The sequence below is a fragment of the Haliotis cracherodii genome, unplaced genomic scaffold, assembly GCF_022045235.1.
Source record: "Haliotis cracherodii isolate W230 unplaced genomic scaffold, xgHalCrac1.p SCAF_3, whole genome shotgun sequence".
Taxonomy (NCBI): domain Eukaryota; kingdom Metazoa; phylum Mollusca; class Gastropoda; order Lepetellida; family Haliotidae; genus Haliotis; species Haliotis cracherodii.
Window position 1 is genome coordinate 10,870,310 of NW_027266286.1, and position 27,339 is coordinate 10,897,648.

Consider the following 27,339-nt stretch of genomic DNA (forward strand, 5'->3'; position numbering starts at 1 on the left):
GGGCATAACCCTACATCTGGGGTATTCACTGTACCTGTATCAGGTGAGAATGGGATTCTTTCATATCCACAATGGTTACTCATCATTCTCTTATCAGATGCCATGTATCTAATTCCAGTTTTACCAAGGGCTATGTGACATTTCAGTATATTTAGTTACGTCATTCCTTGTTCAATAATTTAATTGAGACTTTTCACCTGTCTTTTATAATGGTAAGCAAGTTGTAAGTAGTTGTAAGTGTATCAAATCATACATATATATCACCATTTGTCTGGAATTATGAGTGGGAGACAGTAACACTTCAACGTTTATGAAAGCAGAATTCGAATGCAGCCATATTGTCTTACTGGAATGTTTTTGTTGTGATTAGATTAATGCAACGTGGTCAGCTACTTTAAAAACATCATATCTTTCATCAAATATTCATGTTGATGTCATTACAATAAATATAATCACTCTGGACAACCAAGTACCAAAGATGATAACCGGTATTTTGTCAGACCGTGTTCGGTCCAACCGTGACATGTATCCAACGTGTGACTTTCTACGAGCTAAGTGCATAACCTTTGCATGTCAGGTAATCGGGTGACTGTGTTGTGGTAACGCCGTTTCTGGGAACATCGTTTAAGCTTTGGACCCTACAACATCACATCACGCCAATTTTCCGACACATCTCAGTACATTGTGTCACATAAACTGCTAAAGGAAAAATCAGTTATGCGTTAACAACAGTGTGTATTGAAATTTAGATACAGGGGAAAATACAATTTACATTTTCAGGTTACTGTCAGTTGAGGACAATTTTACAAACAACTCGTGCAGGTAATTCCGATTTCGAGCTGGTTGCACAGGGTTCTCGGAAAGCAATTGAAACCGTTCCTAGCGCCTATGACAGCATCACCATGAGTGCTTCCTTTCCTGGCAACACGGGTGACCACGTTGTCGTCAAGACCTACGACAACGGTAACACCCAATTAAGATAGGGGCTGTGGTCGCAGTTTTTTGGATACCTGCTTAGAAAAGACTCAGTTCTCCCGTTAACTTTTGAAACGACCAGTCCACCAGGACTGCAACTCTAAACATTACCAGTCCCCCCTATTTTTTGTCAGCCCCAACTATTAGCAAATAAAAAAAGTAGGAAAACTACCTGGTTTTAATTCTTATACCATCATGTTAAATGCAATGACGTCATCTCTGAAGTAACTTCGTTCAATTGACAGGACATTTATATAAAATTCAGTCACATAATTCTCCTTTTTATGAAAATATTCCAAGCCAAAATTGCTACAAATATATAGTTCACCTCGAAGCAAAGCAAAATGTGATTTGCTTGCACTAAAAATAAACAAGCGGAAACCCTTATGATAACAGACAAGCTGACTTCATTAGAAACATATAGTTATGAATATCGCCAACGTTTTGTTCAAAGGCAAAGATTTCTAAGGTACTTTCTTTGCCGGTCCACCGGGACTGGCAGTCACATGAATTACCGGTCCAAGCTTAATTTCACCAGTAAAAGACTGGTAATTACCGGCGAACGGGAACACTGAAAAGACTGATTCAACATGTGTCTAAAATAAAGTACCATTAAATGGATTTCCTGTGTCTCTCTTAAGCTATATACTGTATCAATCATTAGTATAAACAGTGTCCACCAGCATGTTACAAATGGTTTCAAATTATCAAGAGTACACACCTTTATTGATTTGTCGTACACTATACATTTCAAATGTACGGAATCAGTCACCTGAAGACAATAGTGCATGGATTTTTGAAAATGATTTATTACCCACAACGTGAATGAGAGAGTGGATGAGTTAGTAACTGAACAATTAATTTTCACTTTGTAATTGTTATGCCTCAGTAGTTCACACTGACAGTGAGTCTTTACACACTGATCGCAATATGGCTGCAATATTGCAGATGCGATGTACAATTTTAACTCACTCACTTTTTACACACTGGTTTCAATTAAGTATGCAACGTCAAAATGGTCGACTGACAAAAATAGTTGCTCATTGGTTGTTCATGAACATAATGCTGAATTGAATAACTAGGACCAGTTTCAGAACGTTATGGCGATATGTTTCTGTCAGCTGCCCCTGCCTCCATCACTGCTGTTGTGACATGGGATGAATCAATACTTAACGAAAGCAACTGTTGATTTCTTGAGGGCTTATTCCAATTATGCGATTGTGAGCTTGGGTGTATATTCGTCGGAATGAAAGAAGTTACAACGGGCAACGTGTTCACCTCTTGGAAGACTATAGTCTATAGGATTGACAACTGTGTAAGCAGTCTTGCCATATAACGTAGAAACATATGAACGGGCGGTGCCTTAAACTTGATGTTTTTCACATAGAATTGGAAAGAGTTCTTTTAGGAACCATTCCGATCCTGGTGGTATGAACAGCAGACTTACCGACTGACAGTAAATGTTGTCAACGATCATTTAGTAATGAAAAATATACATAATAAAATCATTTTGAAGATATATCAACTGTACCAACCTGACACAAGCAGTCATAAAATCTTCTGATTAATGCTAAAAATACACACTTTGACACACCCACTGTCCTGAGTGACACTCCGATACCATGCTGGAATAGACTGTTTTCGACACTATATTCCCACGTTGTCCCACCAGCTTCATCGAGCGTCTTAAACAATGATAGCAAATTGACAGGGAAATAACATAATTATCTAGATGTAATTCTACAATAGTTTCGAAAATATTCGAGTCTGGGTCAGATAATTCAGTGATTGACATCAGGAGCATCGATCCACGCAATTGGTATATAATGACATCATCCAAGTCTGCGAACCTGACCACCCGATTCGGTTAGCAAGCATGGGTTGCTGAAGACCACGTGTCTATCACTATTTAAAGAACACTGACACTGAAACTTATATTGACGGAACCGGCTTTTCATCAATACCAACTGTCATTCGTATTGTAACATTATCTTTGAAAAAGTCTGCGTTTGATCTAATCACGACCACTTCCGTCAATTTTGTTTTGACGTAAAAAGTACTGAAAATTTCATCGGGATTTTTTTTCAGTAAATATATATAATATTTTCACGGAAAATTCTAAATGAATGTGTACCTCGACATAAACGCCTATTGTCTATCACCGTTAGGATATATACTTTCTAATGATAAAATGTATTGGCCATTTAGATTTCAAACAAGGGTGCTTACTTGACTTGCCACATTCGGGTGCTTCGATATTACGATTAATGTAGAAAAGTAGCAAACTTACAATACCGGCACTTTACCGATGTCAGGCAGTGCAGAGATCTTTTGGATTTGCTGAATTTACGTACTCGAGTTGAATGTTATACAGTTTGGTTATACTGTGTGAAGAATCAAGAACGTTGTTCCAATCACCAAATCTACAGGCAACCTAGCTCTACATTGAAAACACAGTATGTTTATCTCTTAATTCGACTTGCCAGCTTATTACAGATTATATCCATCTAATTTATAATTACGTTTACCTATAGCTGTAACCATTTTAGCTGTTGACATAGCAAGAGTTGAAACATGTGCAGTCCATTTCGTAAACGCCTCACACTTTCAAACGATTGTAAATGAGAAGGATATTATGTCCCGTCATCTGTTGCCAGCTATCGGTTTTAACATCATGCATCTGTGTGGAAATCATTAGCGATTGTATCAAATGTTGTTCACTGGTGTACAGTATCATCCACCGTATAAATATCATATGTTATCTGTCATCCTGCTTCACAGTTGCCCTCCAAGTGGGCGGTTTCTGGATATGGGTCCACCTCTGCAGAGCCCCCCGATGGTCGAAAATCCATGATGACGGTCAACATGGCTAAAATCTCTAATGATATCAATATAGACTCAATTTATCATAATTATCTGGTCAATGTGTTTTACACATATCCACAGTAATGCATTCAAAATTAATTGCAACATTTTTGTATATAAATCAAATATATAATTTGCAGCGCCCCTTGTATTTCTTTGAGATGAGCAGCTTGACGTTGTATGTGTTTATGACGGGTGCCAACAGTTGGGAAGGAAACCTCACATTGTCGCCAACGCTGGTATTATTACGGGTTCACAAACACCTGCTTATGAAACTGTCGGAATTGTAAAATGGACTCTGATAAAAGTAGATATTTCTTATGAGTTTTATGAGTTTGTGAGTATGGTTTTACGCCGCTTTAGGCAATATTCCAACACTATTACGGCGGGGGACACCACAAATGGGCTTCATACGTTGTACCCATGTCGGGACTCGAACCCGAGTCTTCATGCACCCTTCAACAGACCCTGGTGATATGCTGGCTTGCTAAATACAATTGTGCCAACGTAGGTAAACCTTCAGGCTCTATTCAAGAAATTGTGTAAAATTTAGGTCACCCTAGCCTGTGACTTGTAAATAAAATGTAGGAGCATTGGTTACCTACATGAATAACAAAGAGCAAAACAGAGCACACACACTTCCCCTTGGTCTGTCTTGCCTCCGTCACTCTCAGTCCTGTATTTCAGACAACGTTCAGATTATGGTCACTTTTCTCCAGCAAGATGTCTGTCATCGTCCATTTTCTTTTGCTTGGTTAGGGAGTCGACTAGCATCTGACATGTGTGTTTTTCTCTATGTGATAGCTAAATTGCCTTAGGATTCCTATCGCAGTCATAAAGGGCACTTGGAAGGGACTACAGTGTAAGTATGGTACAATGTGCTTTATTATAATTAGCCGTTAGATAAAGGAGATAGGGAGGGAAACGAGGGATTTTCCGTATTGAACAATGCATGGGCATCAGATGTTAAAACATAATTAGAGGTGATGTGATGATGATATTTGTTGAACGTGATCCATAAAAATTTACACTTTTGACTGAGTCTCAGAAACAAGGATCCCCTTAAGGCAGTTTTCCGAGCGCCTCATCACGACGTGACAGGGCTGTCCACTTCAACAATTTCCAGTCTTCGTCCTCTCACACCTTGTACAGTACTCAACGACTATAGATACAACGTATCAGCTCATCACAGTGTGAAAGGAGAGTTACTTGACCAGCTATAATGTTCCATTGATCGCATTTCTCGCAAGGACATTTAGGCCAATCTAAGAAGAATTAGCTCATCAATTACATAATTCTTCACTGGGATGTTAAGCAGTGGATAATGGTGGACACCAAACATAATTTTATCAGCATATTCCTGGATCATTTGAGAGCTTCACCTTCAGAGTAATGTTCCCTTGGTGGTGGTATGCCTATCATCCCTGAACACCAGACATACTTAATGTCCTCTTGCATTGAACAAGACACAACAACAATTGCAATAGTATGTTCCCCTACAGAAATACACGCAACATTAACCGTGTCGTGATTCTCTCAGAACAATCACTCATCATTTTTCCCTTTCTGCTAACGTGTATCGGCATACTAAGGAGATTTAGCGAAATTCATGCATGCTCCTTGTCCAACCTACCCGTTGAATTCCGCGATGGAATGAAACAGCAAACGTGCAGGCTCGCTCGACTGCTTTATCCCCCGCTCGCCTCGGTTCCACAACTTTCACGTCTTCGGGTTTCATTTCTAATGGCATTTTCAATGTCTGTCTTCCCGTTCTCGGGGAACTTATGTTTGAATCTTGTGGTAACTGACCATGTCATTTGAAACAGCCGCCTTTTCCCGGACATATTTTTTCGGGTTCGTTGCAGCTCTTCTTGCCTCTTGCCTTGATTGACAGGTTCTGTGAACTTTGTTTTGATCCTACTCTCCTTTGATTGGCTACTGAGTTTGTAGGCCTGTCAAAGTATGTGCATAAATTAAACAATCAACTGATTCATGTAACGACACGTATGTCTTCCTGCACCTGGAATTTTTATCAATCTCGTCATTTTTGTCTGCCTTCATACATACAAATGTTTATGGTTAAACTATTGTAGATATAACATGTTTTCGTTGTCGAATTTAATTATAAGGATTGACTGTGTATTTCTTTCGGTTCATTCAGGTATGAATCGAAAAACTGATGTGGAAACTTTTGTAACAATCCGCTACGTTGATTCATACAGTTTGTACATCGGTTTTTCGATTTTCGGTTCATACCTCCATGAACCGAAAACAACACAGTCAATCCTTAAATCACATTTGAAGTTATTATGTCTGGTCATTTCTTGTTCAATAAATTAGGAAATCATCAAATCCGACATAATTATTTATACATGAATCCTTTTGATGATAACAGAAACTGCTTGATAATTTTTCAATACTATACTCAAATCTGTTAATTAATGGAACCTCGAGTTGGCACGACTCATTATCTTATGATTCAGCCTTTTGATGAATACTACGCATTTCTCTCTTGTATAGCACATTCAGGAGACTTTCTACAACATCTATGAAAGTGAAGACAAGCCAGATTTGTTTTATTATCAATGATCTTGTAATGTATATATAGATATACTATTGTCGGATACTTTCAAAGAAATTTAAATTTCAGGTCACTCTAAGTTCCGGGCACTTTTACTAACAGTTCGTACACGTCCATCTGACATTGGTCATGGGTATAACACTACGTCTTGGGTATTCCATGTCCCTGTATCAGGTAAGATAATGTCCAGAACTGTAAGTTACCCAATTAAATATGATGTATCTAATACGAATAATAGTCTGATATGATATTTGAAGTTATTCCTTGTTCAATAACTTAAGGAAATCATCAATATATCAGAACAAGGTGTGTTACTTGTTACTCTTCTCACATGTGTGCCATCGCCTGTCATCTGGACCATGACATGTTTGAGATCAGGATCAGTTTTCTAGATCTCTTCAGTTTATGCTTCTATCTTTGATGTCATGTCCTTCAGGGTGATTACTGAAGAAACACCAAACCTGGGAAACGCTTAGGGAAAAACATAGAGTAGCTTCTTGTACCATACGACAAAAGAACATTCACTTTCATTTAGAAATCCTTTGATGCTGGAACTGCTCATTTGTAGATGTCATTGAGTTGCAATGAGTGGAATCGTGACGTCATAGCAATAGTTTGACCAAAACGTTGCCACAGAACTACGTTGTCACATTTTACCCATGAACTTGAGTTCACGGAAGCTTTAAAGGAAGCCATATTTCATGGATCGCCAATCGGTTTCTGGTATGCTTTAATGTTTTCGAAATCACCTAAAAACATTAGATTTGTGAAGCCTTAAGACGACCTTGATGTGATATTGCCAGAATATTGACAAAGGCTTTGTAAAACCGTACATACTCACTGAAAACTCACTCGAAAATACATATTCTGATATCATTTCAGCTCCTTTGGTATACTTTAAGGCAACGCTGCCAAAGAGTTCGAACTCTGGGGCACCTCACCCCTTTGGTGTTGGCAGCACCATCCTATTTAGCAGCGTTGAGGGAAACGTTGGTGATGGGTATAACTCTACATCTGGGGTATTCCATGCCCCTGTCTCAGGTAAGAATGGGATGTTTAATATCCAGAACTGTTAGGTGCCCCATTAGATATCATGTATCTAATACACATATTACTCTGATGTGATATTTGAGTTATTTTGTCAAGATATTCCTTGTTCAATAACTTAAGGAAATCATCAAATCCGCCATAATTGCATACACATGAATACTTCTGATGATAAGACAAACAGCTTTTCAGTTTTTCAATACCACACGCAAATCAGTTAATTACTGCAACTTTGAGTAGTCTCTACTCAATATTCCATGATTTTCTTATGTAGCACCTTCATTTGTAGGAGACAATATGCGACGTCTACGAAAGTGGAAGCTGGCCATAGTTGTTTCATTGAAGTGATCTCTTAATAAACATTTAAATATAATATGATCGGATACATCCAAAGCACAAATTCTTTCATGAAATCTCCATGTTAATTAAGAGATAAACATACTGTGTTTTCAATGTAGATCTAGGTTACCTGTAGATTTAACCGCGCTAAATTTAACATTTGAAACCTCACGCTGTGCGTTCGGTTCCAAATTCAATTTAGCGGGGTTAAATCTACAGGTAACCTAGCTCTACATTGAAAAAAAGTATGTTTATCTCCATTCTACCATGACTAAATAAAACGCGAACTCTTTGGTGTTAGCAAATATACCGAGTGAAGCGGCATGGGTTGAGTTCAGTGTTTTGAGTGGGTTATCGATCTGAATTACGGAATCACCGAACAAAATATGGTTTGTTTACACCGTTATACTTCACTCGAACATATGACAGGCATTTAAAGCATATAAGCACGGCAACTTGGTAAGCTAACATGTGGTGGGCATCCCTAAAGAAAACAAAGCAAGCTTTGCAAGTCTCTCGCTCTACATCGCGCGTCACCACTATGATGTCATATCGCTCATTGTGACGCAAAAGATATGACGTCACAGTCGTATATAGAAAAGCGCCAAAATTCCAAGCTCTCTGTTGTCTCCAAAACGTAAATACATTCCCTTTGTTGATTTCTGTCGTGTTTTTCTGCACGAAATGTATTGCCACACATCCTTTGAATATTTTAGTAACCGCATCTGTGCATTTTGTAATTGTAGATATGATTATTTAAATATGCCTACCGACAATGACTGAAAATAGTACTATTCTATGAATATTAACTTGTGATGCGACCGTCAAACCAGCAGTTTTAATCAGAGGGGGTTTATTGTGATTTAATAGCCTCTGATTGACCAATCAGAATCGAGTAAATTCCAAATTCATGGTAGTATAAAGAAATAAACTCTTGCCAACCAAGCAATAAAGGTGATAACCGACAGTTGGTCAGACCTTTGCTGGTCCAATCGTGATTTTGAAGAGGAAAGTGGCTTGTGGCCTTTTTATGCATCCAACACCTGGCTTTCTAGGAGCACTTTACTAGACATGCATCGTCCTCGTATGGTGTTAATTGTACTGTAGCGGTTATGGTGTCTCTGAGAACACCGTTTCAGCTTTGAACCCTGAGAGTATCAAACCCTCCCTACTTTTCCTTGCAACTCATTGTCTTGTTGCCTTAAAGGCAATTGAAACACAAAAGAAAGGAAACATATATGAATTTTCAAGGTATGGTAGTTTTTAGTGAAATTTAGAGATGAGGAATATGTTCAATGCTCTTTTCATTTGCAGGTTACTATCAGTTCCATGCAGTTACAAACAGTTGGTTCAGGTGGATCTGACTTCTCACTGTTGGCCCAGGGCTCTGCGAAAGCAAGTATCCACCTTCCAAGACCCTGGAGAAGTGTTTAAATGAGTGTTATCATTCACATCAACAAAGGTGACCACGTGTTCGTTAAGAAGACTTGGGAAAACGGTAACTCCCCATTAAGACAAGGGGAGTGGTCGCAGTTTTCTGGATTCCTGCTTAGAAAAGACTGATTCAACATCTGTCTACAAGTAAAAGTAAAATAAAATGGTTTCACTTTGTTCTCTCTTTCGAACTGTGTACTGTCTCAATCACAACCACAATGTCTACAATCTTGCAAATGGCTCCTTCATTATCAAGAGTACCAACTGATATTGATTTACCGCTCATTTGTGTGTACTTTACATTTCAAATGACAGCAACCCATGCTTGCCGTAAAAGGCGACTATGCTTGTCGTAAAAGGCGACTAACGGGATCGGGTGGTCAGGCTCGCTGACTTGGTTGATGCATGTCATCGATCCCAATTGCGTGGATCGATGCTCATGATGTCAATCACTGGATTGTCTGGTCCAGACTCGATTATGTACAGGCTGCCGTCATAAAGCTGGAATATTGCTGAGTGTGGCGTTAAACAACAAACAAAAACAAAACAAAACATTACAATTGACCGAAATCAGTTAATACATCCAATAGTAAATCAACGGATTGATTTTCGAAAGTGACTTACTTCCCGCCTGGTGAATGAGTGAGTGAATCAGGGATTTACTAAAGCTGGGTGCCGAACAGGGTCGAACTTGTTTCGATTGGCGTGAGATTATAGTGTTTTCTTTTATATTAGATCGCGAAACTCAAGGCTTACATGTAACTCAACCAAATGAGGACATTAGACTATAAATATACCCCATCAAATAAAAGATAAAGAAAAGATTTAGACATTCTGATCACATACTTAAGCAACCATCTTTTACTTCAATTTAAGTGTATAAATCCACCTTGCCAAAAAGCCAGGTGAGAGGATTTTTCATTGTTTAAACGTATTTTCGTTGCAGAGGCTGCACAATCAGTGTGAAGCGAAGTGTTAACTCTAACAAAAAAAACTAACGAAAAATAGCATCTTACATTCGAATATTTTAACGTGGTGGTAAACAATAAAATATTAGGCTCATTCTCATTATACTTGCCACGTTTATGATGAGGGTACCTTCTGTGGCACAATGAACTCGTGTACAGCATGGTGTTTTAACATCAATATACCCTATATATGACAGACAGCTACTTTTAGAAACAAAGTTACCTCTAAGAAAAATGAAGCAAGTCATGCAGGGTTCCAAAATCACAAATCACTATTATGACGCAACACTGCTACTGAGAGGCAAGAATTATGATATCACAGTCATAGATAGAAAAAACGCCTAATGTAAAGATGTTATTAAATTTGAATTACACTCTTTCTATATCTATATCTATATTATATATATTATATAAAAGACTCTTTCAATATGGATGTCACCATAAGTCTGCATTTTGTATTCTATAATTGTACAAATGAATTTTTATAAATGCCTTTCGTCAATGATTAAGAAAGAAGGATCTCTCTGGAAGTATTAACATCCGCCTTGATGCGCCCCGTTTCAACTGTTTCAATCAGAGGTGTTTATTGTGATTTGGAATCTTTGATTGATCAAACAGATTACAGCATTTATCAAATTCATAATAGGATAAATCAAAAGGGGTGGGGTGGGATGTAGGCGTGACCAAGATTTTCAGCAATGTGGCTTTACATAAAACGCTTAAACCATTCTACCACCTGAAATATAACGTAGATTTGGTAATAGTTTACATGTCCATTCAGCGATAGAAGACCAAACAAATGGTGAGTTTGCTCATAGGCATCCAGCATTGACCAATATCTATGCCTTGAACGTTTCACATATTTTTGCCATAAAGCTGGAATTCAGCGTCAATCCTTTAAATAGTTGATATTGTTGCCGGATTCATAATTATGTACCAGGAATCTTTGATATTACTTACTACGAATTGTGGAACAGATTATTAAAAACACAAAACGTTGCTGATCAGGACAACCGAGGTCAACAAGACCTGTACAGGTTCTATAGTATAAGTTGCCAGCCACCCACGCAGGTTCTACAGTTTCAGTGATACACAGTTGTCAGCCAGAGTTTCAGAGTTTCAAGACCGCCTCCGTGGTGTAGTGGAGTTCTGAAAGTCGATGGCTGATTTCCTGACGGCGTCATACCAAAAGACGGTAAAAGATTTGTTGTGTCCCTGTCTGGCGCTCGGCATTAAAGGATTAAACAAGGACTGGTCGGCTCGGATGTCCCCAGGATTTCCTGCATAAATCTATGCTTGTCATTCTGGATCAACTGGATCTGTTGGTTGGGCACGTTGACTTCGTAGACACAAACTCGAAGTGGTAACAAACAAACAAAAAACAACAAACAAACAGTAAGTCACAGTGACAATGCGTCGCAACACTTGTTTTCAAGCATGTACACAACTTCAAAATGACCAACTGACAAAACTGGTATTACTAAATGTTTTTTTAGCGTGTAGGTATTATTCACCATTTAAATGGTTATATAAGAAAGCTACGCGATAAATCACAAAGAACAATAAAGAATGTAGCGTGGTTTATTTCACGATAGAATAACTTGATGACGTAGTAAATTGGACGACATTATATTTTAGATGTAGACGTCAAGTGAAATGTTCCCTGATGAGGGTACGTTCTGTGGCACAATGAACTCGTGTACAATATGGTGTTTTAACATCAGTATACCAAACCGCTATATCTGACAGACATTGCAAGTGTGTATGTAGTACAGCTAATTTAAAGAACAAAGTTACCTCTTAGAAAAATGACCGATCTCAACAATAGCCTCTTACGACAGACATGGGTTGCTGAAGATCAATTCTAACCCGAATCTTCACGGGAAGACCAATTCGGTCGCCTATTACGACCAGTAATTTGGCACTGGGGACGCATTCTTCCCCGGGTCCCCACGGGGCACTGAACTAATAAAACACCTGGGAAGAACAATGCCACACATGACTGAAGGCAGTATTACTAATCAGTATCTCCAAGTGAAGAAATGATTAAGAAAAGTAAATCAAGAAACCACGACACAACACAACATACAACCTAATTAAAACCTATAATGTTTTATGACAAGAACTCTCAATTATGAATGTTCAAACAAAGTCCAGGAAGTCTATTTGAAACGCATTACCTCCCCTCCCCTATTACATAATTAAAAGTTAATCTATTCCAGATGAAGACGTGAAGATCCGGGGTAGAATAGGTCTTCAACAATCAATGCTTGTCGTAAAAGTGTACTATGCTTGTCGTATACGGGGCCCGACTATTCGGGATCGCATGACTTGGTTGATGCATGTCATCGTTTCCTAATTGCCTGGATAGATGTTCATGATATCAATCACTGGATTGTCTGGTCCAGACTCGATTATGTACAGATTGTCGTGATATATCTTGAAAATTACTAAGTGCGGCGTTAAACAACAAACAAACAACCTATTCGCGGTGATCGTCAACACGCTGACAATATAAAGGAAGCTAAATTTCTGTATCCGTGGCGTGGCGTTTCCTGAGCATAACTGGTAAACAGTACGCTATATATCGTGAAACTCTGTAGGGGTACGTTATTTATTTAATGACTATGCCTTGAGGTATAACACTTGTACCGTGACATGTTTTTTTCTGTCTGTGAGCCTGTGATGTCTAGGCATATCATATTATTAACTCATATCCGTGAAGCGTTTATTCATATGAAACCAACTTATATGTGTGGTAAGTTAGAAGTAACGTTAGTATTGTATAAACATTTTCTAACAGTCAGTGGTATTCGAGCTATCTCACGGCGACCTGTGAAGAATCGTTTAGACCGGGCAAACTAGTGAGCCATAACCCATGCAGTCGCGGAACGCTGACACACAATCAAACAAAATCACGGAGCAAGACCTTCCGATCCAATGAAGTCCTTTCTTGTGGGGTTTCTTGGTGTTTGTGACGGGGTGCTACCGGTTGGGCAGGATACGCGAACACCTCACTATTTGATAGTGATTTATAAACATAAGCTAATGGTACAGCCGGAATCGTAACATCGACTTTGCTGTCAGCGTATATTTCTTCTGAATATGGAAAGGGTTTTGTATCTTGTATGAACTAGGATTCCCAACGTCCACACTTTCAAAATGGCATAATTGGCAAACAAGCACCAGAGTGTTATCTTTCATCAGTGTCATCAGCATTACATGTAATGGTTCTCACTGTATAAGTAAAATCAACACACGCCAGCTACTTGGGAGAGCAATGTATCACGGTCGGGTTATAGTGACTGGGTTAGTTGCGCGTCGCCATACCCGAGGGCGTGGGACGTTGTATATTGACACTCGATTATTTACTGGCCACCGGAATTCAGAATCACTGCGTATCGCGTGATAGTTTACCAATGATATCTAACAGTTGGATATATGTTGGTCACACATGTGTTGGAGGGACAATCAGAAATAGTAACATTATACTTGATTTTTCATTTCTTAAAATGTAAAACGTTATGCATGCCAAAGTTTGCATGAGCATTAGGTCAAAACATTGCGTTGTCTGTGTGATGAAATTCCTCTCTCTGTTGTCGAAGATTTGGGTGCTATTTACAGCTTGCCAAATACATATGATAACATCGTGAATCTTTAGATCTTGTTGAATAGCAACTAAGTACTCAACAAAACAGTATCATCTCAGGAATGATAAATATATTGATTTTGTTACTGTACAGGGTATTAGATTATAGTCAAAGCGTCATGATGTTTCATTTATATCTGTTGGATCATTTAATGATAACCAGTGGACATGATGCTTATAGATTGCTATCTGAACATTTAAATTTTCAGCCAATAATTCCAATTTGGGGGTCAGTGTGACATCCTTGTTGACAGTGTGGTGAGAAGTCCATCTGAACACAGAACGTGACGTCACAATTGACGTAGAGGCCGTCGTCCTCAGTGGGCAGATCCAACATGTCAAACTTGAACCTTGTCGCGTGGTCCCTGGACATCAATACTTGAGTTGAAGAGTCCACTGGACACCTGAAACAAATATCTCAGTGTAACAGAGACCATTGGCATGCATTCAAACATTCTCTTGTCCAATGAAGTCAATGACAGTGATGGTGATTCAGGTTGGTAGCCAAAATAATAAGAGACGAATATATTATGTTCAATCAATTTCCTGTTTATACACAATGTATACGTACAGATTTGGCACAATGAAATGATTTTATTAACACAGAAGGAAAACGCCATAATAGACAATTCAATTGGGATGAATGTGGCGTGAATTTGCTCTAAATTATCGTGTAATGATATTATATACATGATCACGTGATCAAAGTCTGATTTAGCATGCAATTATACTTTTGTTTTGTTTTAAGGGTCTTCTTTAAGTACAACTGTGCTGATGGCTGCTTGAATAAAGTTTCATCCCGAACTCCGTCGTCCATCATTTCGTGTGGGTGGAGACCACATTACCACTACTCTTTCAAAGCACAAAGTTAACACAGTTCTCCTTTAGCTTCCAACTCTGAGTGAAATACCTAACACCTTCCCACGTTTGTTGTGACGTTTTGTTGAAGCGTTTTGCGCAATGCACAAATCTTCTAGTTTCTGTTTTATAACATCAGAAGCCTCTTGCGACTGACCCTCAGTATACTCAAATGGTCCCGTCTACTCTATCGTTTCTGGTCCGGCAATGTTTAATAGAAGGAACCACTATCACTTTTATCTATGTGCTGCTTCCATGTTCAAACGTTCACCAATTTTCCGGTACGTCTGTGTTTAACGACAGCTGTTCTGGCCTGTAATATGCTTCTGGCATGACTTACGTCGATGTGATAAGATACCGTTCTGACACAATTTAATGTTTCCTAATGATGAATGCTGTAGATGACCACGATGATAAGCTTGATCATGAGTAAGTACCACATGTGCTTCACGGCCATTCGCATTTCTACCAAGGGTACAATAGAGTATAACAAACCAGATTCTTATCTCTGACATCGGGTACTGTTTGTCTATTGGAGACAGCGATCCAGAGTTTTAAAGTAACACTGGATTCTTATCTGGGTTTAGAGAAGTTAGGGAGAAATGCGTTATCGGTGGTTCGAGAAAGGAATGAGTGAGTGAGTGAGTGAGTGAGTGAGTGAGTGAGTGAGTGAGTGAGTGAGTTGGGTTTAACGCCGCTTTTAACAGTATCCCAGTTATATCACGGCGTGTCAGCTTAATGTGGGAGGAAAGATCGAAGTGATGCAGGTCTCAGACGTTTACCACTTCGGTGAAACCCACGAGCACGGGTATGGTGCTGACAAACCTAGACACATAATTGGGGCGAACCGGGATTCGAACCCACAATCATAGGTTACAGGCGTGCCCAAGGGACGCAACTCTGCACAGCAAATCGCGGCGTCTTTCACGACTGGGCCACCCGTGCCCCCGAGAAAGGAGCCAACTCTACGGGCCTCGAAAGTGCGAGGTGAGCCCAAGTCCTCAATTATACGTACTTGCAGAAAGTATGTACTAAGTAAAAAAACCTGTTACAAACTGTCAGTTGGTAGTTGACTTGGCCGTAGAAGGCACGGCGCATGTCAGCATACTAGATTTTTACAATTGTGTGAAGTTTGTCTGTTGAATCTGGGACTTTCAGTGTTTAGTATACTTAGCGTGTTACGACATTCCTTTCTTTGTGGTTGACGATTTGACTAATGGATGGAACCACATAGGCTTAATTTTATTGTATATAAGGCTTATAACAAATTCGAATTTCGAATACCAATCATTGTGTTTGTTTGTACATGAATACGTTCATTGTACAATGTCTGGTTATGCTCATACCCAATTGGAGCTGAACAGCAGTTGTTTGTTTCGCCCTAAAAGACATCAAGAATTGTTTGTCTTGACAATGGTTTGTTGTGTACACATTCAAAAAATTGATCAGGGTCCAGGCCATAAAGTTAATTTTGTCATAATAATCAATTTCAAATTATCAGTACATTTGTATGACCATTATGTTTCGTTGTAACTCTTTGTTACATGAATGTGACAAAAGTAGTCTGAAAACGAAATGTGTTATTCGTGCAAATGTTTTATTCATTATCTCAATGTTCTGGTCTTGACAGACCGAAACACTCCATATTCATGGAAATATATATCTAATAGAATACCAACATTTCCAGCTAAACACTACAAAATGCAATTGTAATGTAGTATTCATGCTCCATCCCATGTACAAATCAAACATCTGTCTGCAATAAACGGATCCTTTAGAGGACGAAAAGCTGCGGATTTCAAAGTCCTGGGAAGCACAATGCCACATGCTTTAGTGTAGTATTACGATTTGTTCAAAGTAAAGAATAGACATGACAATGAGAATCGAAAAAAAGTTTTTTTATGAAATCCATCACACCACTTACATCTAACCCACGCAATCAATGTACCACCACCAAACAATCAATTATGCTGATGCGGCTGTATTGAATATACAGCGTCAAAACCAGAGAATAATCTCTATCGTCACCAGAATAATCAGCTAGATGCTGAAACTGTAGTAAATATACAAAGTCAAAACCAGGGAATAATCTCTATCGTCACCAGAACAATCAGCTGGATGCTGCAGCTGTAGTGAATAAACAACTTCAAAACCAGAGAATAATCTCTATCGTCACCAGAACAATCAGCTGGATGCTGCAGCTGTAGTGAATAAACAACTTCAAAACCAGAGAATAATCTCTACCGTCACCAGAACAATCAGCTGGATGCTGAAGCTGTAGTGAATAAACAACTTCAAAACCAGAGAATAATCTCTACCGTCACCAGAACAATCAGCTGGATGCTGCAGCTGTAGTGAATAAACAACTTCAAAACCAGAGAATAATCTCTACCGTCACCAGAACAATCAGCTGGATGCTGCAGCTGTAGTGAATAAACAACTTCAAAACCAGAGAATAATCTCTACCGTCACCAGAACAATCAGCTGGATGCTGCAGCTGTAGTGAATAAACAACTTCAAAACCAGAGAATAATCTTTACCATCACCAGAACAATCAGCTGGATGCCAGAGCTGCAGTGAATAACGTATCGTTATTGAAACATACCATCGAAATATACATATGAATTGTCAGATCATTATGAAAATAATAACAACTTTACTGTTCACGTCATTGATTGTATCATTACAGCAAGCCAATTATTTAGGATGATATCGGCAATCTTCAAAACGTATTAAATATCAAATAAGTATTCAAAACAATATCATACCATAGATTTTTTTTATAAAAGCCACCACATCACTTACATTAAACTCAAAGCGATCAATTATGCTGCAGTGAATATGTAAAACGCCAACGCCAGAGAATAATCAGTCCCGATTATCTGCGCAAACAGCAACGAAAAAGCAAAAGTGTGGTGAAATGCATATGAAAAGATCCCTTAAAGTCAGTGATAACACCAGGTTTTCAAGAAAAGGGTCACTATTTGCTGCTCTACTCACACCCCCTACTCACACAATAACTTTCCAAAAGGTGCACAAACTAATGGGTTTTGAGCTCATCATTTGAAAATATTATCTGCATTAGAGCTCTCCAAATGTTTGAATGACTTAGCGGAGTTTAATCGACAGTTACTTTACCATTACACTTGTAACTATCAACTGAATAATTTATAAAATGATATAATATCTTTGAATTATTGCTCTGGATTGTTTCCAGGCTATTAGATCACAATGAAAGCGTAATGATTATCATTTGCCTCTGCCAGATCATGTACCGACAACGAGTATTCATGAATACTTATTAGGTTCCTATATGAATATATAAATGTTCATCCAGTGGCCGTGTACATGTGTGAGACGTCACTGGCCGTGGGACATTGCTGATAATATCAATCGTAAACCTACGGCACACTCTTGAAACTGAATGTATCGTGTGGGACGTCAACTTCTGATATCTAACTGTTGGTTATATAAGGGCCTCGCATGTCAACGTGTTAGAGCCAATGATTCCAATTTGGGGGTCAGTGTGACATCCTTGTTGACAGTGTGGTGAGAAGTTCATCTGAACATAAAACGTGACGTCACATGTGACGTAGAGGCCGTCGTCCTCAGTGGGCAGATCAAACATATCAAACCTGAATCTTGTCACGTGGTGCCTGGACATCAATACTTGAGTTGAACTGTCAACTGGACATCTGAAATAAACATGTATAAATGACACCATTGGGAGAGCCCTTACACAATTGAGTTTAATAACAGTTATCAACGATAAATGACGAACACAAATGTATTGTTCAATATATATGTCTGACACTATTTTAAATGTAAGATGACATTTCAGTGCTTATCTTTAATGCAGAAAGAGATCGAACAAGATATATACTCAACAACAAAAGTTCCTCTGACACCAATAATTTAGTGTATTTTTCAAACCAGTAAAGTTTGGTTTTCAATATTGTAGTACATGTATGGAATCAAGTCACAAAAACGCAACTGCTACAGAAAAGCATGCATTCCACGCAAAAGTTGACTTTTATGCAAGCCCTATGCATTTCACTACGCAAGAATGGGTATAAAAACATGTGCGTTAACAGGATTCCATATGCATCGTTTAGCATCGTGCTGACAACAACCACTCAGAAAAACAACAACATTACGCAATTATTCAACATTACGAAATGCCACGCCTGTCCGAAAATGAGCGTCTGCGAGCCATTGGTATGCTTGAGTCAACGTGATGCTGCAAGACAATTTAACGTCCACAGAAACACCATTTGGTGTTTATGGCAACGTTGGCAACAGACGAAAGCAGTCAGAGACCATCCTCGGAGTGGCAGGCCACGCGTAACCAATAATCGACAAGACAACTGGATTCGAACAACACACCTACGAAATCGATTCCAGCCAGCAACAGTGACTGCAGGAAGCATCACTGGTCTTCGACCAATATCGTCACAAACCGTACGTCGTCGCCTCAGATATGCAGGGATTGTCGCCAGAAGACCCGCCAGACGTCCCATTTTGACAGGAAACCACCGTGAAGCACGTCTAAAATGGTACAGACAGGGTCTACGCTGGACGGCCATGCGGTGGGGACAAGTTCTATTCACTGACGAGTCTCGTTTTCACCTCAGCCACATCGATGGACGGATTCAAGACAGAGGACCCGTTTGATAGTGGTAGAGGGAAATCTCAATGGACAGCGCTACCGCGACCAGATCATCGGTCCTGTTGTTCTACCGTTAGTGCGTCGTCATGGCCAAGGCATTACCTTTCAACATGACAACGTCCGGCCTCATATTGCTCGACTTGTTCAGGCTTCTCTTCAACAAAACAACGTGAATGTTATCCCCTGGCTGGCTCGCTCCCCTTTTGCAATGATCACAAATTTGAAGTGAATTGACATACCTTTCTTTCGGTGTGACAGCTGTCATAAGATACATTGAATACAAGGATATTTCCTCGGAGCGTCCCCGTACACCTGTCTGTGGCCATGTAGATGTGTGAGATGTCACTGGGGGTGGCTGACAGTTCATTCAGGTCAACGGATGCAAACCAGCCCTCTGTCAGACATTGGAGGTGCAATACTTTGCTCTCTGTTTATGACAATAAGTTGACGAAATAAAAACCTATAACCTCCCCCAAGCATGTAATTATGAGGGCATTTGTTTGTCCTCCCCCAAGCATGTAATTATGAGGGTATTTGTTTGTCCTCCCCCAAGCATGTAATTATGAGGGTATTTGTTTGTCCTCCCCCAAGCATGTAATTATGAGGGTATTTGTTTGTCCCCCAACATTATGACAGCCCGTAATACATGCATCTATACACTGCTGATGGATATAGTCCACTGAGGTAAGTATATGCCAGGAGGCTCACTCTGGAGGAGTGGCGGTCGGGTAGCCTAGTGGTTAAAGCGTTCGCTCGTCACGCCGAAGGCTCGGGTTCGATTCCTGACATGGGTACAATGTGTGAAGCCCATTTCTGGTGTCCCCGCCGTGATATTGCTGGAATATTGCTCAAAGCGGCGTAAAACCATACTCACTCACTCACTCTGGAGGAAGTAACACTAAAACTTCAACAATTCTGACGCTGAATACCTTGAAGACTAACGCTCCAGGGAATTATGTTAGGAACACCTAGCTCTACACAAATGGCATTAACCAATAACAACGGTTCGTTATCCTGATGGTATTATTGCAACAGGTCCTTCAGGAATTAGTATGTTTTCACTGTGATATGTTTCATATTGGTTTCCTGAAGTACTAGCATTAACATTAAACCAAACAACAAAATTTCCAAATAAAATTTTGCCAGGCAATGTTGGTGATTTTCAGTTATTTTCATAAGTTGTGGTTAAATGTCTGATTAATTTCCTTCCCAATCGAGGGAGGTTTGAAATGAACAGAACAATTGAGATGTTTCATTCTTTGTTAGTCCCCATACACATTAACACAGCATGACAAGACTTACCATCAGTCATCTAATATAGTCAATTAGAGGACCGTCGTCTATTGAAGGGCTGGTGTCTATGGGTGCAAATATAATTTATGTCTTTTACGGAATAAACGAAAGCATTCACAGTAAAATGCCACCAAACAATACATATTGTGTTTTCATATACAAAAATGAAACACATAATTCGTATTGACCGTGTGTAAGAAGCTTGTATCCACCGGTGAAACCATATGCAGCATATCCAGGGTTTCCATGTACTCTGAGGTAAAAAGGATGTTTACTCTTCAAGGGTGTTGAGGACTTTAGAACCAGAATTCCAACTGAATATTGCAGTGATGTGATGTTATTCCAAGTTATATCCGAGGAGGTGCTTCCATTAACATATACTGTCAATGAAGCGTGTTTCACAAACAACGGTGCAAAATGAGTAAAGTGAGTGTTGTCCTAATATGTCCATAGTTTGAAAGGTGTACTCTGTCAGGTACAAATCAGGTCCTGGTGAGAACAACGTCATCCCGCCTTGGAGCTGAAAGTTACTGTTCTGAACAACCATTATGGATTTATTACTTTTAATAAACAAATCTGTGTCCATTAGTGTGATGTTGAAATCCTTAAACTCTCTCCGTGTAAGTGATGCGTTATATACACTGACAATAGATTGACGGATAGACGTAAGGGTGACTGAGGTGTCATTCTGGCTGGCAAGTAGCCGCACGACAGTCTGTGTAGCTGGTGCAGGGACCCTGGGGACTATTGCTGTGGTGCTGTAAGCGCTGAGAGGAGGAACCTGGAGAACGAGGTGTGATGAGACCATGCCGTAGGGACTGTAGTAAACAGAACCCGAAAACACAGATACGGGAAAAGAAGTTTTGATATAAGTGCCACCATAATCACAGTCATATATCGTATGCATTGTTGAATCATGTATTATCTGCAAGACATCGTTCCTCTTCAGACTAACCTCAAGTATATCTCCTGTTTTGTACAAAGTGTTGTTGAACTGTACTGAACATGATGAGGTTAAGTGGATCGTTTCCGATGTGTTGTCCCTTGTTGATGCCACTCCCATAAAAGGATTGTTGTTGACACCAGGAATTATGTATTCTGTGGTAAGGGCTGCAACAGGGAGGGCTGTAAAGGAATCACTGGTGTCTTCACGGTCATTGGTATATCTGTTATACCCGTAAACTGCTACAGGGTTGCTACAGTTAATGTAAATTCCTTTATTTTCTATTCCACTCCGTGCATTGAGCTTTGCGCTCCCTGGGAGTGTTTCCTTTGTAACCGAATAGGGTGGAATGGTAACCTCGACGCGTCTTCTTATCACGTCGTCATAATTATAATCAATTGTACATTTGGATTCTGATGTTGAGGAGATGTAGATATCGTTCAGTGGATCCGGCTCTGGTGTGTTGTAAAAATTTGCAAAGAAGGCAAATGCAAACTCTTCTCCATTTGTACTTACTACGACTGGAAGAAAGAGACAAACATATACAGAAAATCGAATTTTATCTTCAGCATATCATAGTTACAAATTGGCATCTTCCTTTGCATCCTAATGACACTATTATCAGAGAACTAACAATGTCAGGCAATAGTGAGAGTTAGTTCCCTTTTTTTATGGTAGCCTGGAGACACACAAATGTGATACTAAAAATGTTCTATATATATATTGTACCAATGTGGGGGCTTTTGTCAGTACGCAATTGCATGTTAAAATATGTACGTGCAATGAAATGAAAATTGAGGGAACATACATGTATGGTTGCATAGCACACTGGCTAATTGGGAGAAATGAACTTTGCATGACGAATATACGGCCTCAGTTGGTAAAGCGGTCCAAGTGCGTCATCCGAGACGTTTTATGATTATGAAAAGTGGAAATAAAGTTGTTAAATGTGATAAACAGCCATTTTCAGAGAGAATTATGGTACATACTGACTTGCACTAGGTTTCCAAGAGACACCAACAACAGAACGTATGCTGCAGGAGGTGACGCCATTGTCCTTTTTGACTGTCAGGTGTTGGGAGAGAACATGCGGTTATAAAAGATAATGGAAAGGTGATCTTGACATTGTTTATTGACTTTGCAAGAACACGAGATAAGCAACGCGCGGAGCGTCTACGGGCTATTGTCATGCTGGAAACTGCGTGCAGTGGCCAGCATGTTCCATGTTTCACAGTCTGTGATTAGTAAAATAAGGAACAGCTACTAACAAATGTTCTAGGGTGTCTCAGGTCGACGACAAGAGTACAGGATCGATTGATCCGAAACCAGGCTCTACGACATCGAGCTGAAGTGGCGTATCAAATTGCTCCAAACTTTCATGATCATCTATGCAAATGCTCGACGGCCACATGGTGTGCCGCCCCTGACAAATATTCATATAACCAACAGACACCAATGGGGTACAAAATGTCGAAACGGGGTAATCGCCGCTGGTCATGTATTCAGTTGAGTCCCGATTCACTTTGCCCTTCCTTGACAGGCGTGGTCGTGTCTGGCGACGTCGAAATGAACGTCAAGGCAATGAGACTTCATGACAGATTTGGCGTTGGATCAGTTACGTCACTGGGCAGTACTATCGCGACAACTGACACCCGGTTTGCAAGGCGTGTTGGTCGACGTTTTGTCTTTCAGGATGACAACGCCCGTGCTCACCGTGCACGAATCGTCAGTGCTCACCGCCATTAGACTGCCATGGCCAGCAATGATCCCAGACCTTTCCCCCCATTGAACACGTGTGCGACATGATAGGAAAACGTGTGCGTTGTCTGAACTAAGCCAGGCGCTGCTAGAGCAGTGGGGCAGCCTCCCTCAAATCGCCATTGTCGTGTGAATGAATGTTTGACAAATCGTGGCGGTATTACACACTGCTGATTCAAAAACGTAAACGCATCATCTCTTTCAATTGTGGAAAATTTAAGTTATTAAAAAATAATATCTCTTTCAATTGTGGAAATTTAAGTTATTTCAGAGTATTCTTTCTAAAGAGTATTTTTTTATGTTTGGAATTCTATGTTTTAATATCGTTTCTCTTGCTGATCAGTTTATTTATTTTCATCGCAACCTGTTGCTTATATTGCACTCAACTAAGTCATTTCTTGAAAATTATATTACATCCCATTGTACGGGTGACAGGATTTTAGTTATTTTGAAGTGCTTATTGAAGTGCCAATTGGTTTGAAATAACGCCCCAATAGTAATACATACACAGAATAACATCATATATCCACACCCGAACTTCGACCTGGATGAACTTATCTTACAAAGCTACATATCTATCTGTCAGTGGTTCAGGACAATTTGTCAAAAATGAAAACAAATGTCACCTGAGGTTAACAGAGAAAACAATATGTGAAATATGGAATTCCTCATTCATAACATCTATGTAAACCTTGGGGTTAAGACATTGAGGCAAAAAGTAGGCATACCCATGGGCACCAATTGTGCTTCCTTTATTTCTGATCAGCTTCTTTTTTGCAAATGATTAGGAAGTTATGCTCGGATTAGCAAAAATCAAAACAAGTAATTTGGCCAAGAAGTTTAATTTAAGCTTCAGGTATAACGAAGATCTGATATCGTTCAATAACACTTAAATAGCCAATTCCCTTCCACGATGTCACCCACCTGAACTAGAAATAAAGGAGACCATACATATTCATAGAGCCAGTATGGCAAGAGGGTGGCTTCACGTTTCCAAAAGACAACTTTCCCTTTACGTCAAGCCCTCTATTCCAGCAGCTCCAGCCTTTGGTGTGAACATTTCACATCATTTGCTGCACAATTGAGCATGCTCGTTCCAGAAGATTTCAAAGAGCGTCATGCGACTCCTGCTCAAACGTTGTTTGATCAGAGTTACAACAAATAAAGCCTCAGCTAAGCTTTCAAAAACCTTTATGGTTGACGAACCTTTCAAAATTAGAGGCATCAGTGACAAAAATGATTATTTCTTAATGTAATTATGGAAAGAATTTTGTCGCTGTTGTTAACTATTATTTTGTTGACACAAACGTTGTATCCATTTGTGTCTTAAGGGAAAAATACATTGATATGTTTTGCCAAAGGGACATGTTATGATTTATAGCTGTGTTTGTATACTATGACTTGCTACATGCAATTTTGCCATAGCACAAAATGTAAGGTGTCTGTCATAAGCTGTGAAAGCGCATATGCATTGATAATGATTACAATCCACTTATTCCACGACGACCGTGCCTCCGTGGTCTATTTCTATTCTTTTAAACAATTGTTTATATAACATGTCACATTTGGTCTACTTGTTCTTAAAATTCCCAATATGTTGTTAGTTGTTCAGTTTTAGTTTTATCTAAACTCTGACATTGGTTAGAACGTTCACCGCAATAACAAGAGTGAGACAGTACAGACGTGTCATTACAAGCGGAATGCAATTTGACCTAGTTCCGGTCTGAATAGGATACGGCGCTCTTGTAATGTAGACAGACCGTGTTTCTCAAATGCAGTATGTAAGGGAGGTAATCGCATAATAGTCAACACATGGTGAGGTGAGGCGAAATATGGTTTAACGTCGCGTCCCAGATACTGGTCCGGACTGATGCCGATTAATAGTACTAGCACACTTAGTAGACTAGACTCAGTATACTGACTCCGAGCCTACCAGTCCTTGTTTTAGCTTCTTAATGCCGAGTGCCAGACAGGGTAACAACAAGTACCATCTTTTAACGTCTTTTGGTATGACGCAGCCGGGGATCGAACTCCGGAATTTCCGCTCTCCAGGCGGACGCTCTACCCCGAGACCACGGAAGCGGTGGAACATGTGAAACAGGGAATATTGTTGCCAGGAACTTGCCTTTGCTGATAAACCATATTGGGACAATTATGTTATTGTAAATATAGTTGACGAAAAACACCTGCTTTGCTGCCGTGTTGATATCATCAAAATGTTCTTGTAAACATTGCGGTCTCACCTGGGCGTACATATATGTCCTTGCCTGTTTGTATGTTGTAAATCGTCGCCTCTCTTCACCATGGCACCTGATACGTCTTGACTCATGGAGCTCTGAGTTTTTATGTTTCAAGTGATGATTACACAAATGTAACAAATGTTTTCTCTCTCCTTTTGTCCCTCGTATATGGAAAAAAAATGATATCCGATTTACATTCATGTTGATACAAGACACAATGGACTTTTGGTTTTTGAGGAAATTCTTATGATTTGTCATTTACACAATTTACTTTCAAAATTCCTATTCGAGAGAGTTAAACATTGATCCAAAGAAATTAAGTGAAGATTTGGTCAGATAAATATACTGCCACTCGGAAATGACGTTTGATATGACTGCAGACAGACGTTTAAACATGTACAATCACAACATTTACCACCATACCAGTTTAGCCATGGGCGATTATGTCAACAAAAGTGAAAGTAGAAATGTACTTAGAATTTAGCTTACTCTTATATACTGTATAAAATATGTAGATTTCTGTTTTCAATATCACAACTAATAGTGAATAAAACTACATCGCCAGCTTGAGCAGATGGAGGTGCAGCTCATATTTAGTCAAGAATGTATGTACGACCAATTTCGCAGTCATCGAGTTGTATTGTCTGCAGTGCATCATTTCTATTGTAATTAAAAGGCACCAACATTTCCATTGCCATAAATGTTTCAGTTGTAGAGGTGGCGCGGTGATTCTTTCACGTAAGTGACGTAGCCGTATAAATCTGTCCTGTGCTCTAGTGGTGTTTTCTGGACACGTTTTGTCCCGTGTGTCTGATGACGGTTCCACAATCGTGTAATGTTGCTTGGTGCTACGTGAAAAAAACCTGGCCACAGCTAATGATGATTCATGCATGAAACACATAATAATCAAGCATGCATTATTCGTAATAATAAATATTAATCCATGCATGCTTCCTGTACTCGGGAATGGAGCTGGCTAAGCTAGCGTCATTCTTTGGTTTTATTGCAGTGTAATAGTCGTGTCAGGATCAGCTGATTGCGGGTTTGAATTCCAGTGCCGATGCCCTTGGTTAAAATAGCACCATCATCGAAGTGATATGGCATGATAAAGGCTATTCAAAACTTCGTAAACCCTAACTCACTCACTAGACCTGTTAAGCGACACATATATACCACTGCGGTAGTGATGTTCAGGCGTTTCTCTTGACCTCAAACATCATCACAGGAATTAAACGTGTTCCAGCTTTACTTATGAATTTAGTGACGAAATACATTTATATTGAAAATATTAAATTTATGTTTCATTAAAGTGAAACAGCTATTCATGTCGGAACCGATTCAATCAACCTCAATGACATCATGGTTTTCAGAGTAAGGTCGTGTAGATCAGTTAGAAAATTCTTATGAAATAGAACATGTGTTGTTTCTTTTCGCATTGCCTAACATTGTTAACATTTGCACTCGTATGTGCGCTGGTCTGACAGAGCAGTTGGACATTGTTTCAATTATTCGATTATTTACAGGCCACCATTTAGTGCAATGTTGTGTAACAAACAAACACACAAACAAAAACAAAATAAATTCATTACGGTAGATAAAATAAACTTCACTTCAATGTTTAGGGCTGGCCAAGCAGTTCAGATATAATACCAAGACTCGATAAGTTCCACACACGCAATTATATTAAAAGGGTAGAGACTCATACTCAGAGTATCAACTA

The 27,339-nt window shown here is 39.4% G+C and overlaps 2 pseudogenes; one reads left to right on the plus strand and one right to left on the minus strand.

Annotated features, from left to right (window-relative positions):
- The first annotated feature begins 902 nt into the window (after positions 1–902).
- Positions 903–9,370, plus strand: LOC139475218 (complement C1q-like protein 4; annotated as a pseudogene).
- A 4,635-nt stretch (positions 9,371–14,005) lies between these two features.
- On the minus strand, positions 14,006–22,674 carry LOC139475219 (IgGFc-binding protein-like; annotated as a pseudogene).
- Positions 22,675–27,339: the final 4,665 nt, after the last annotated feature.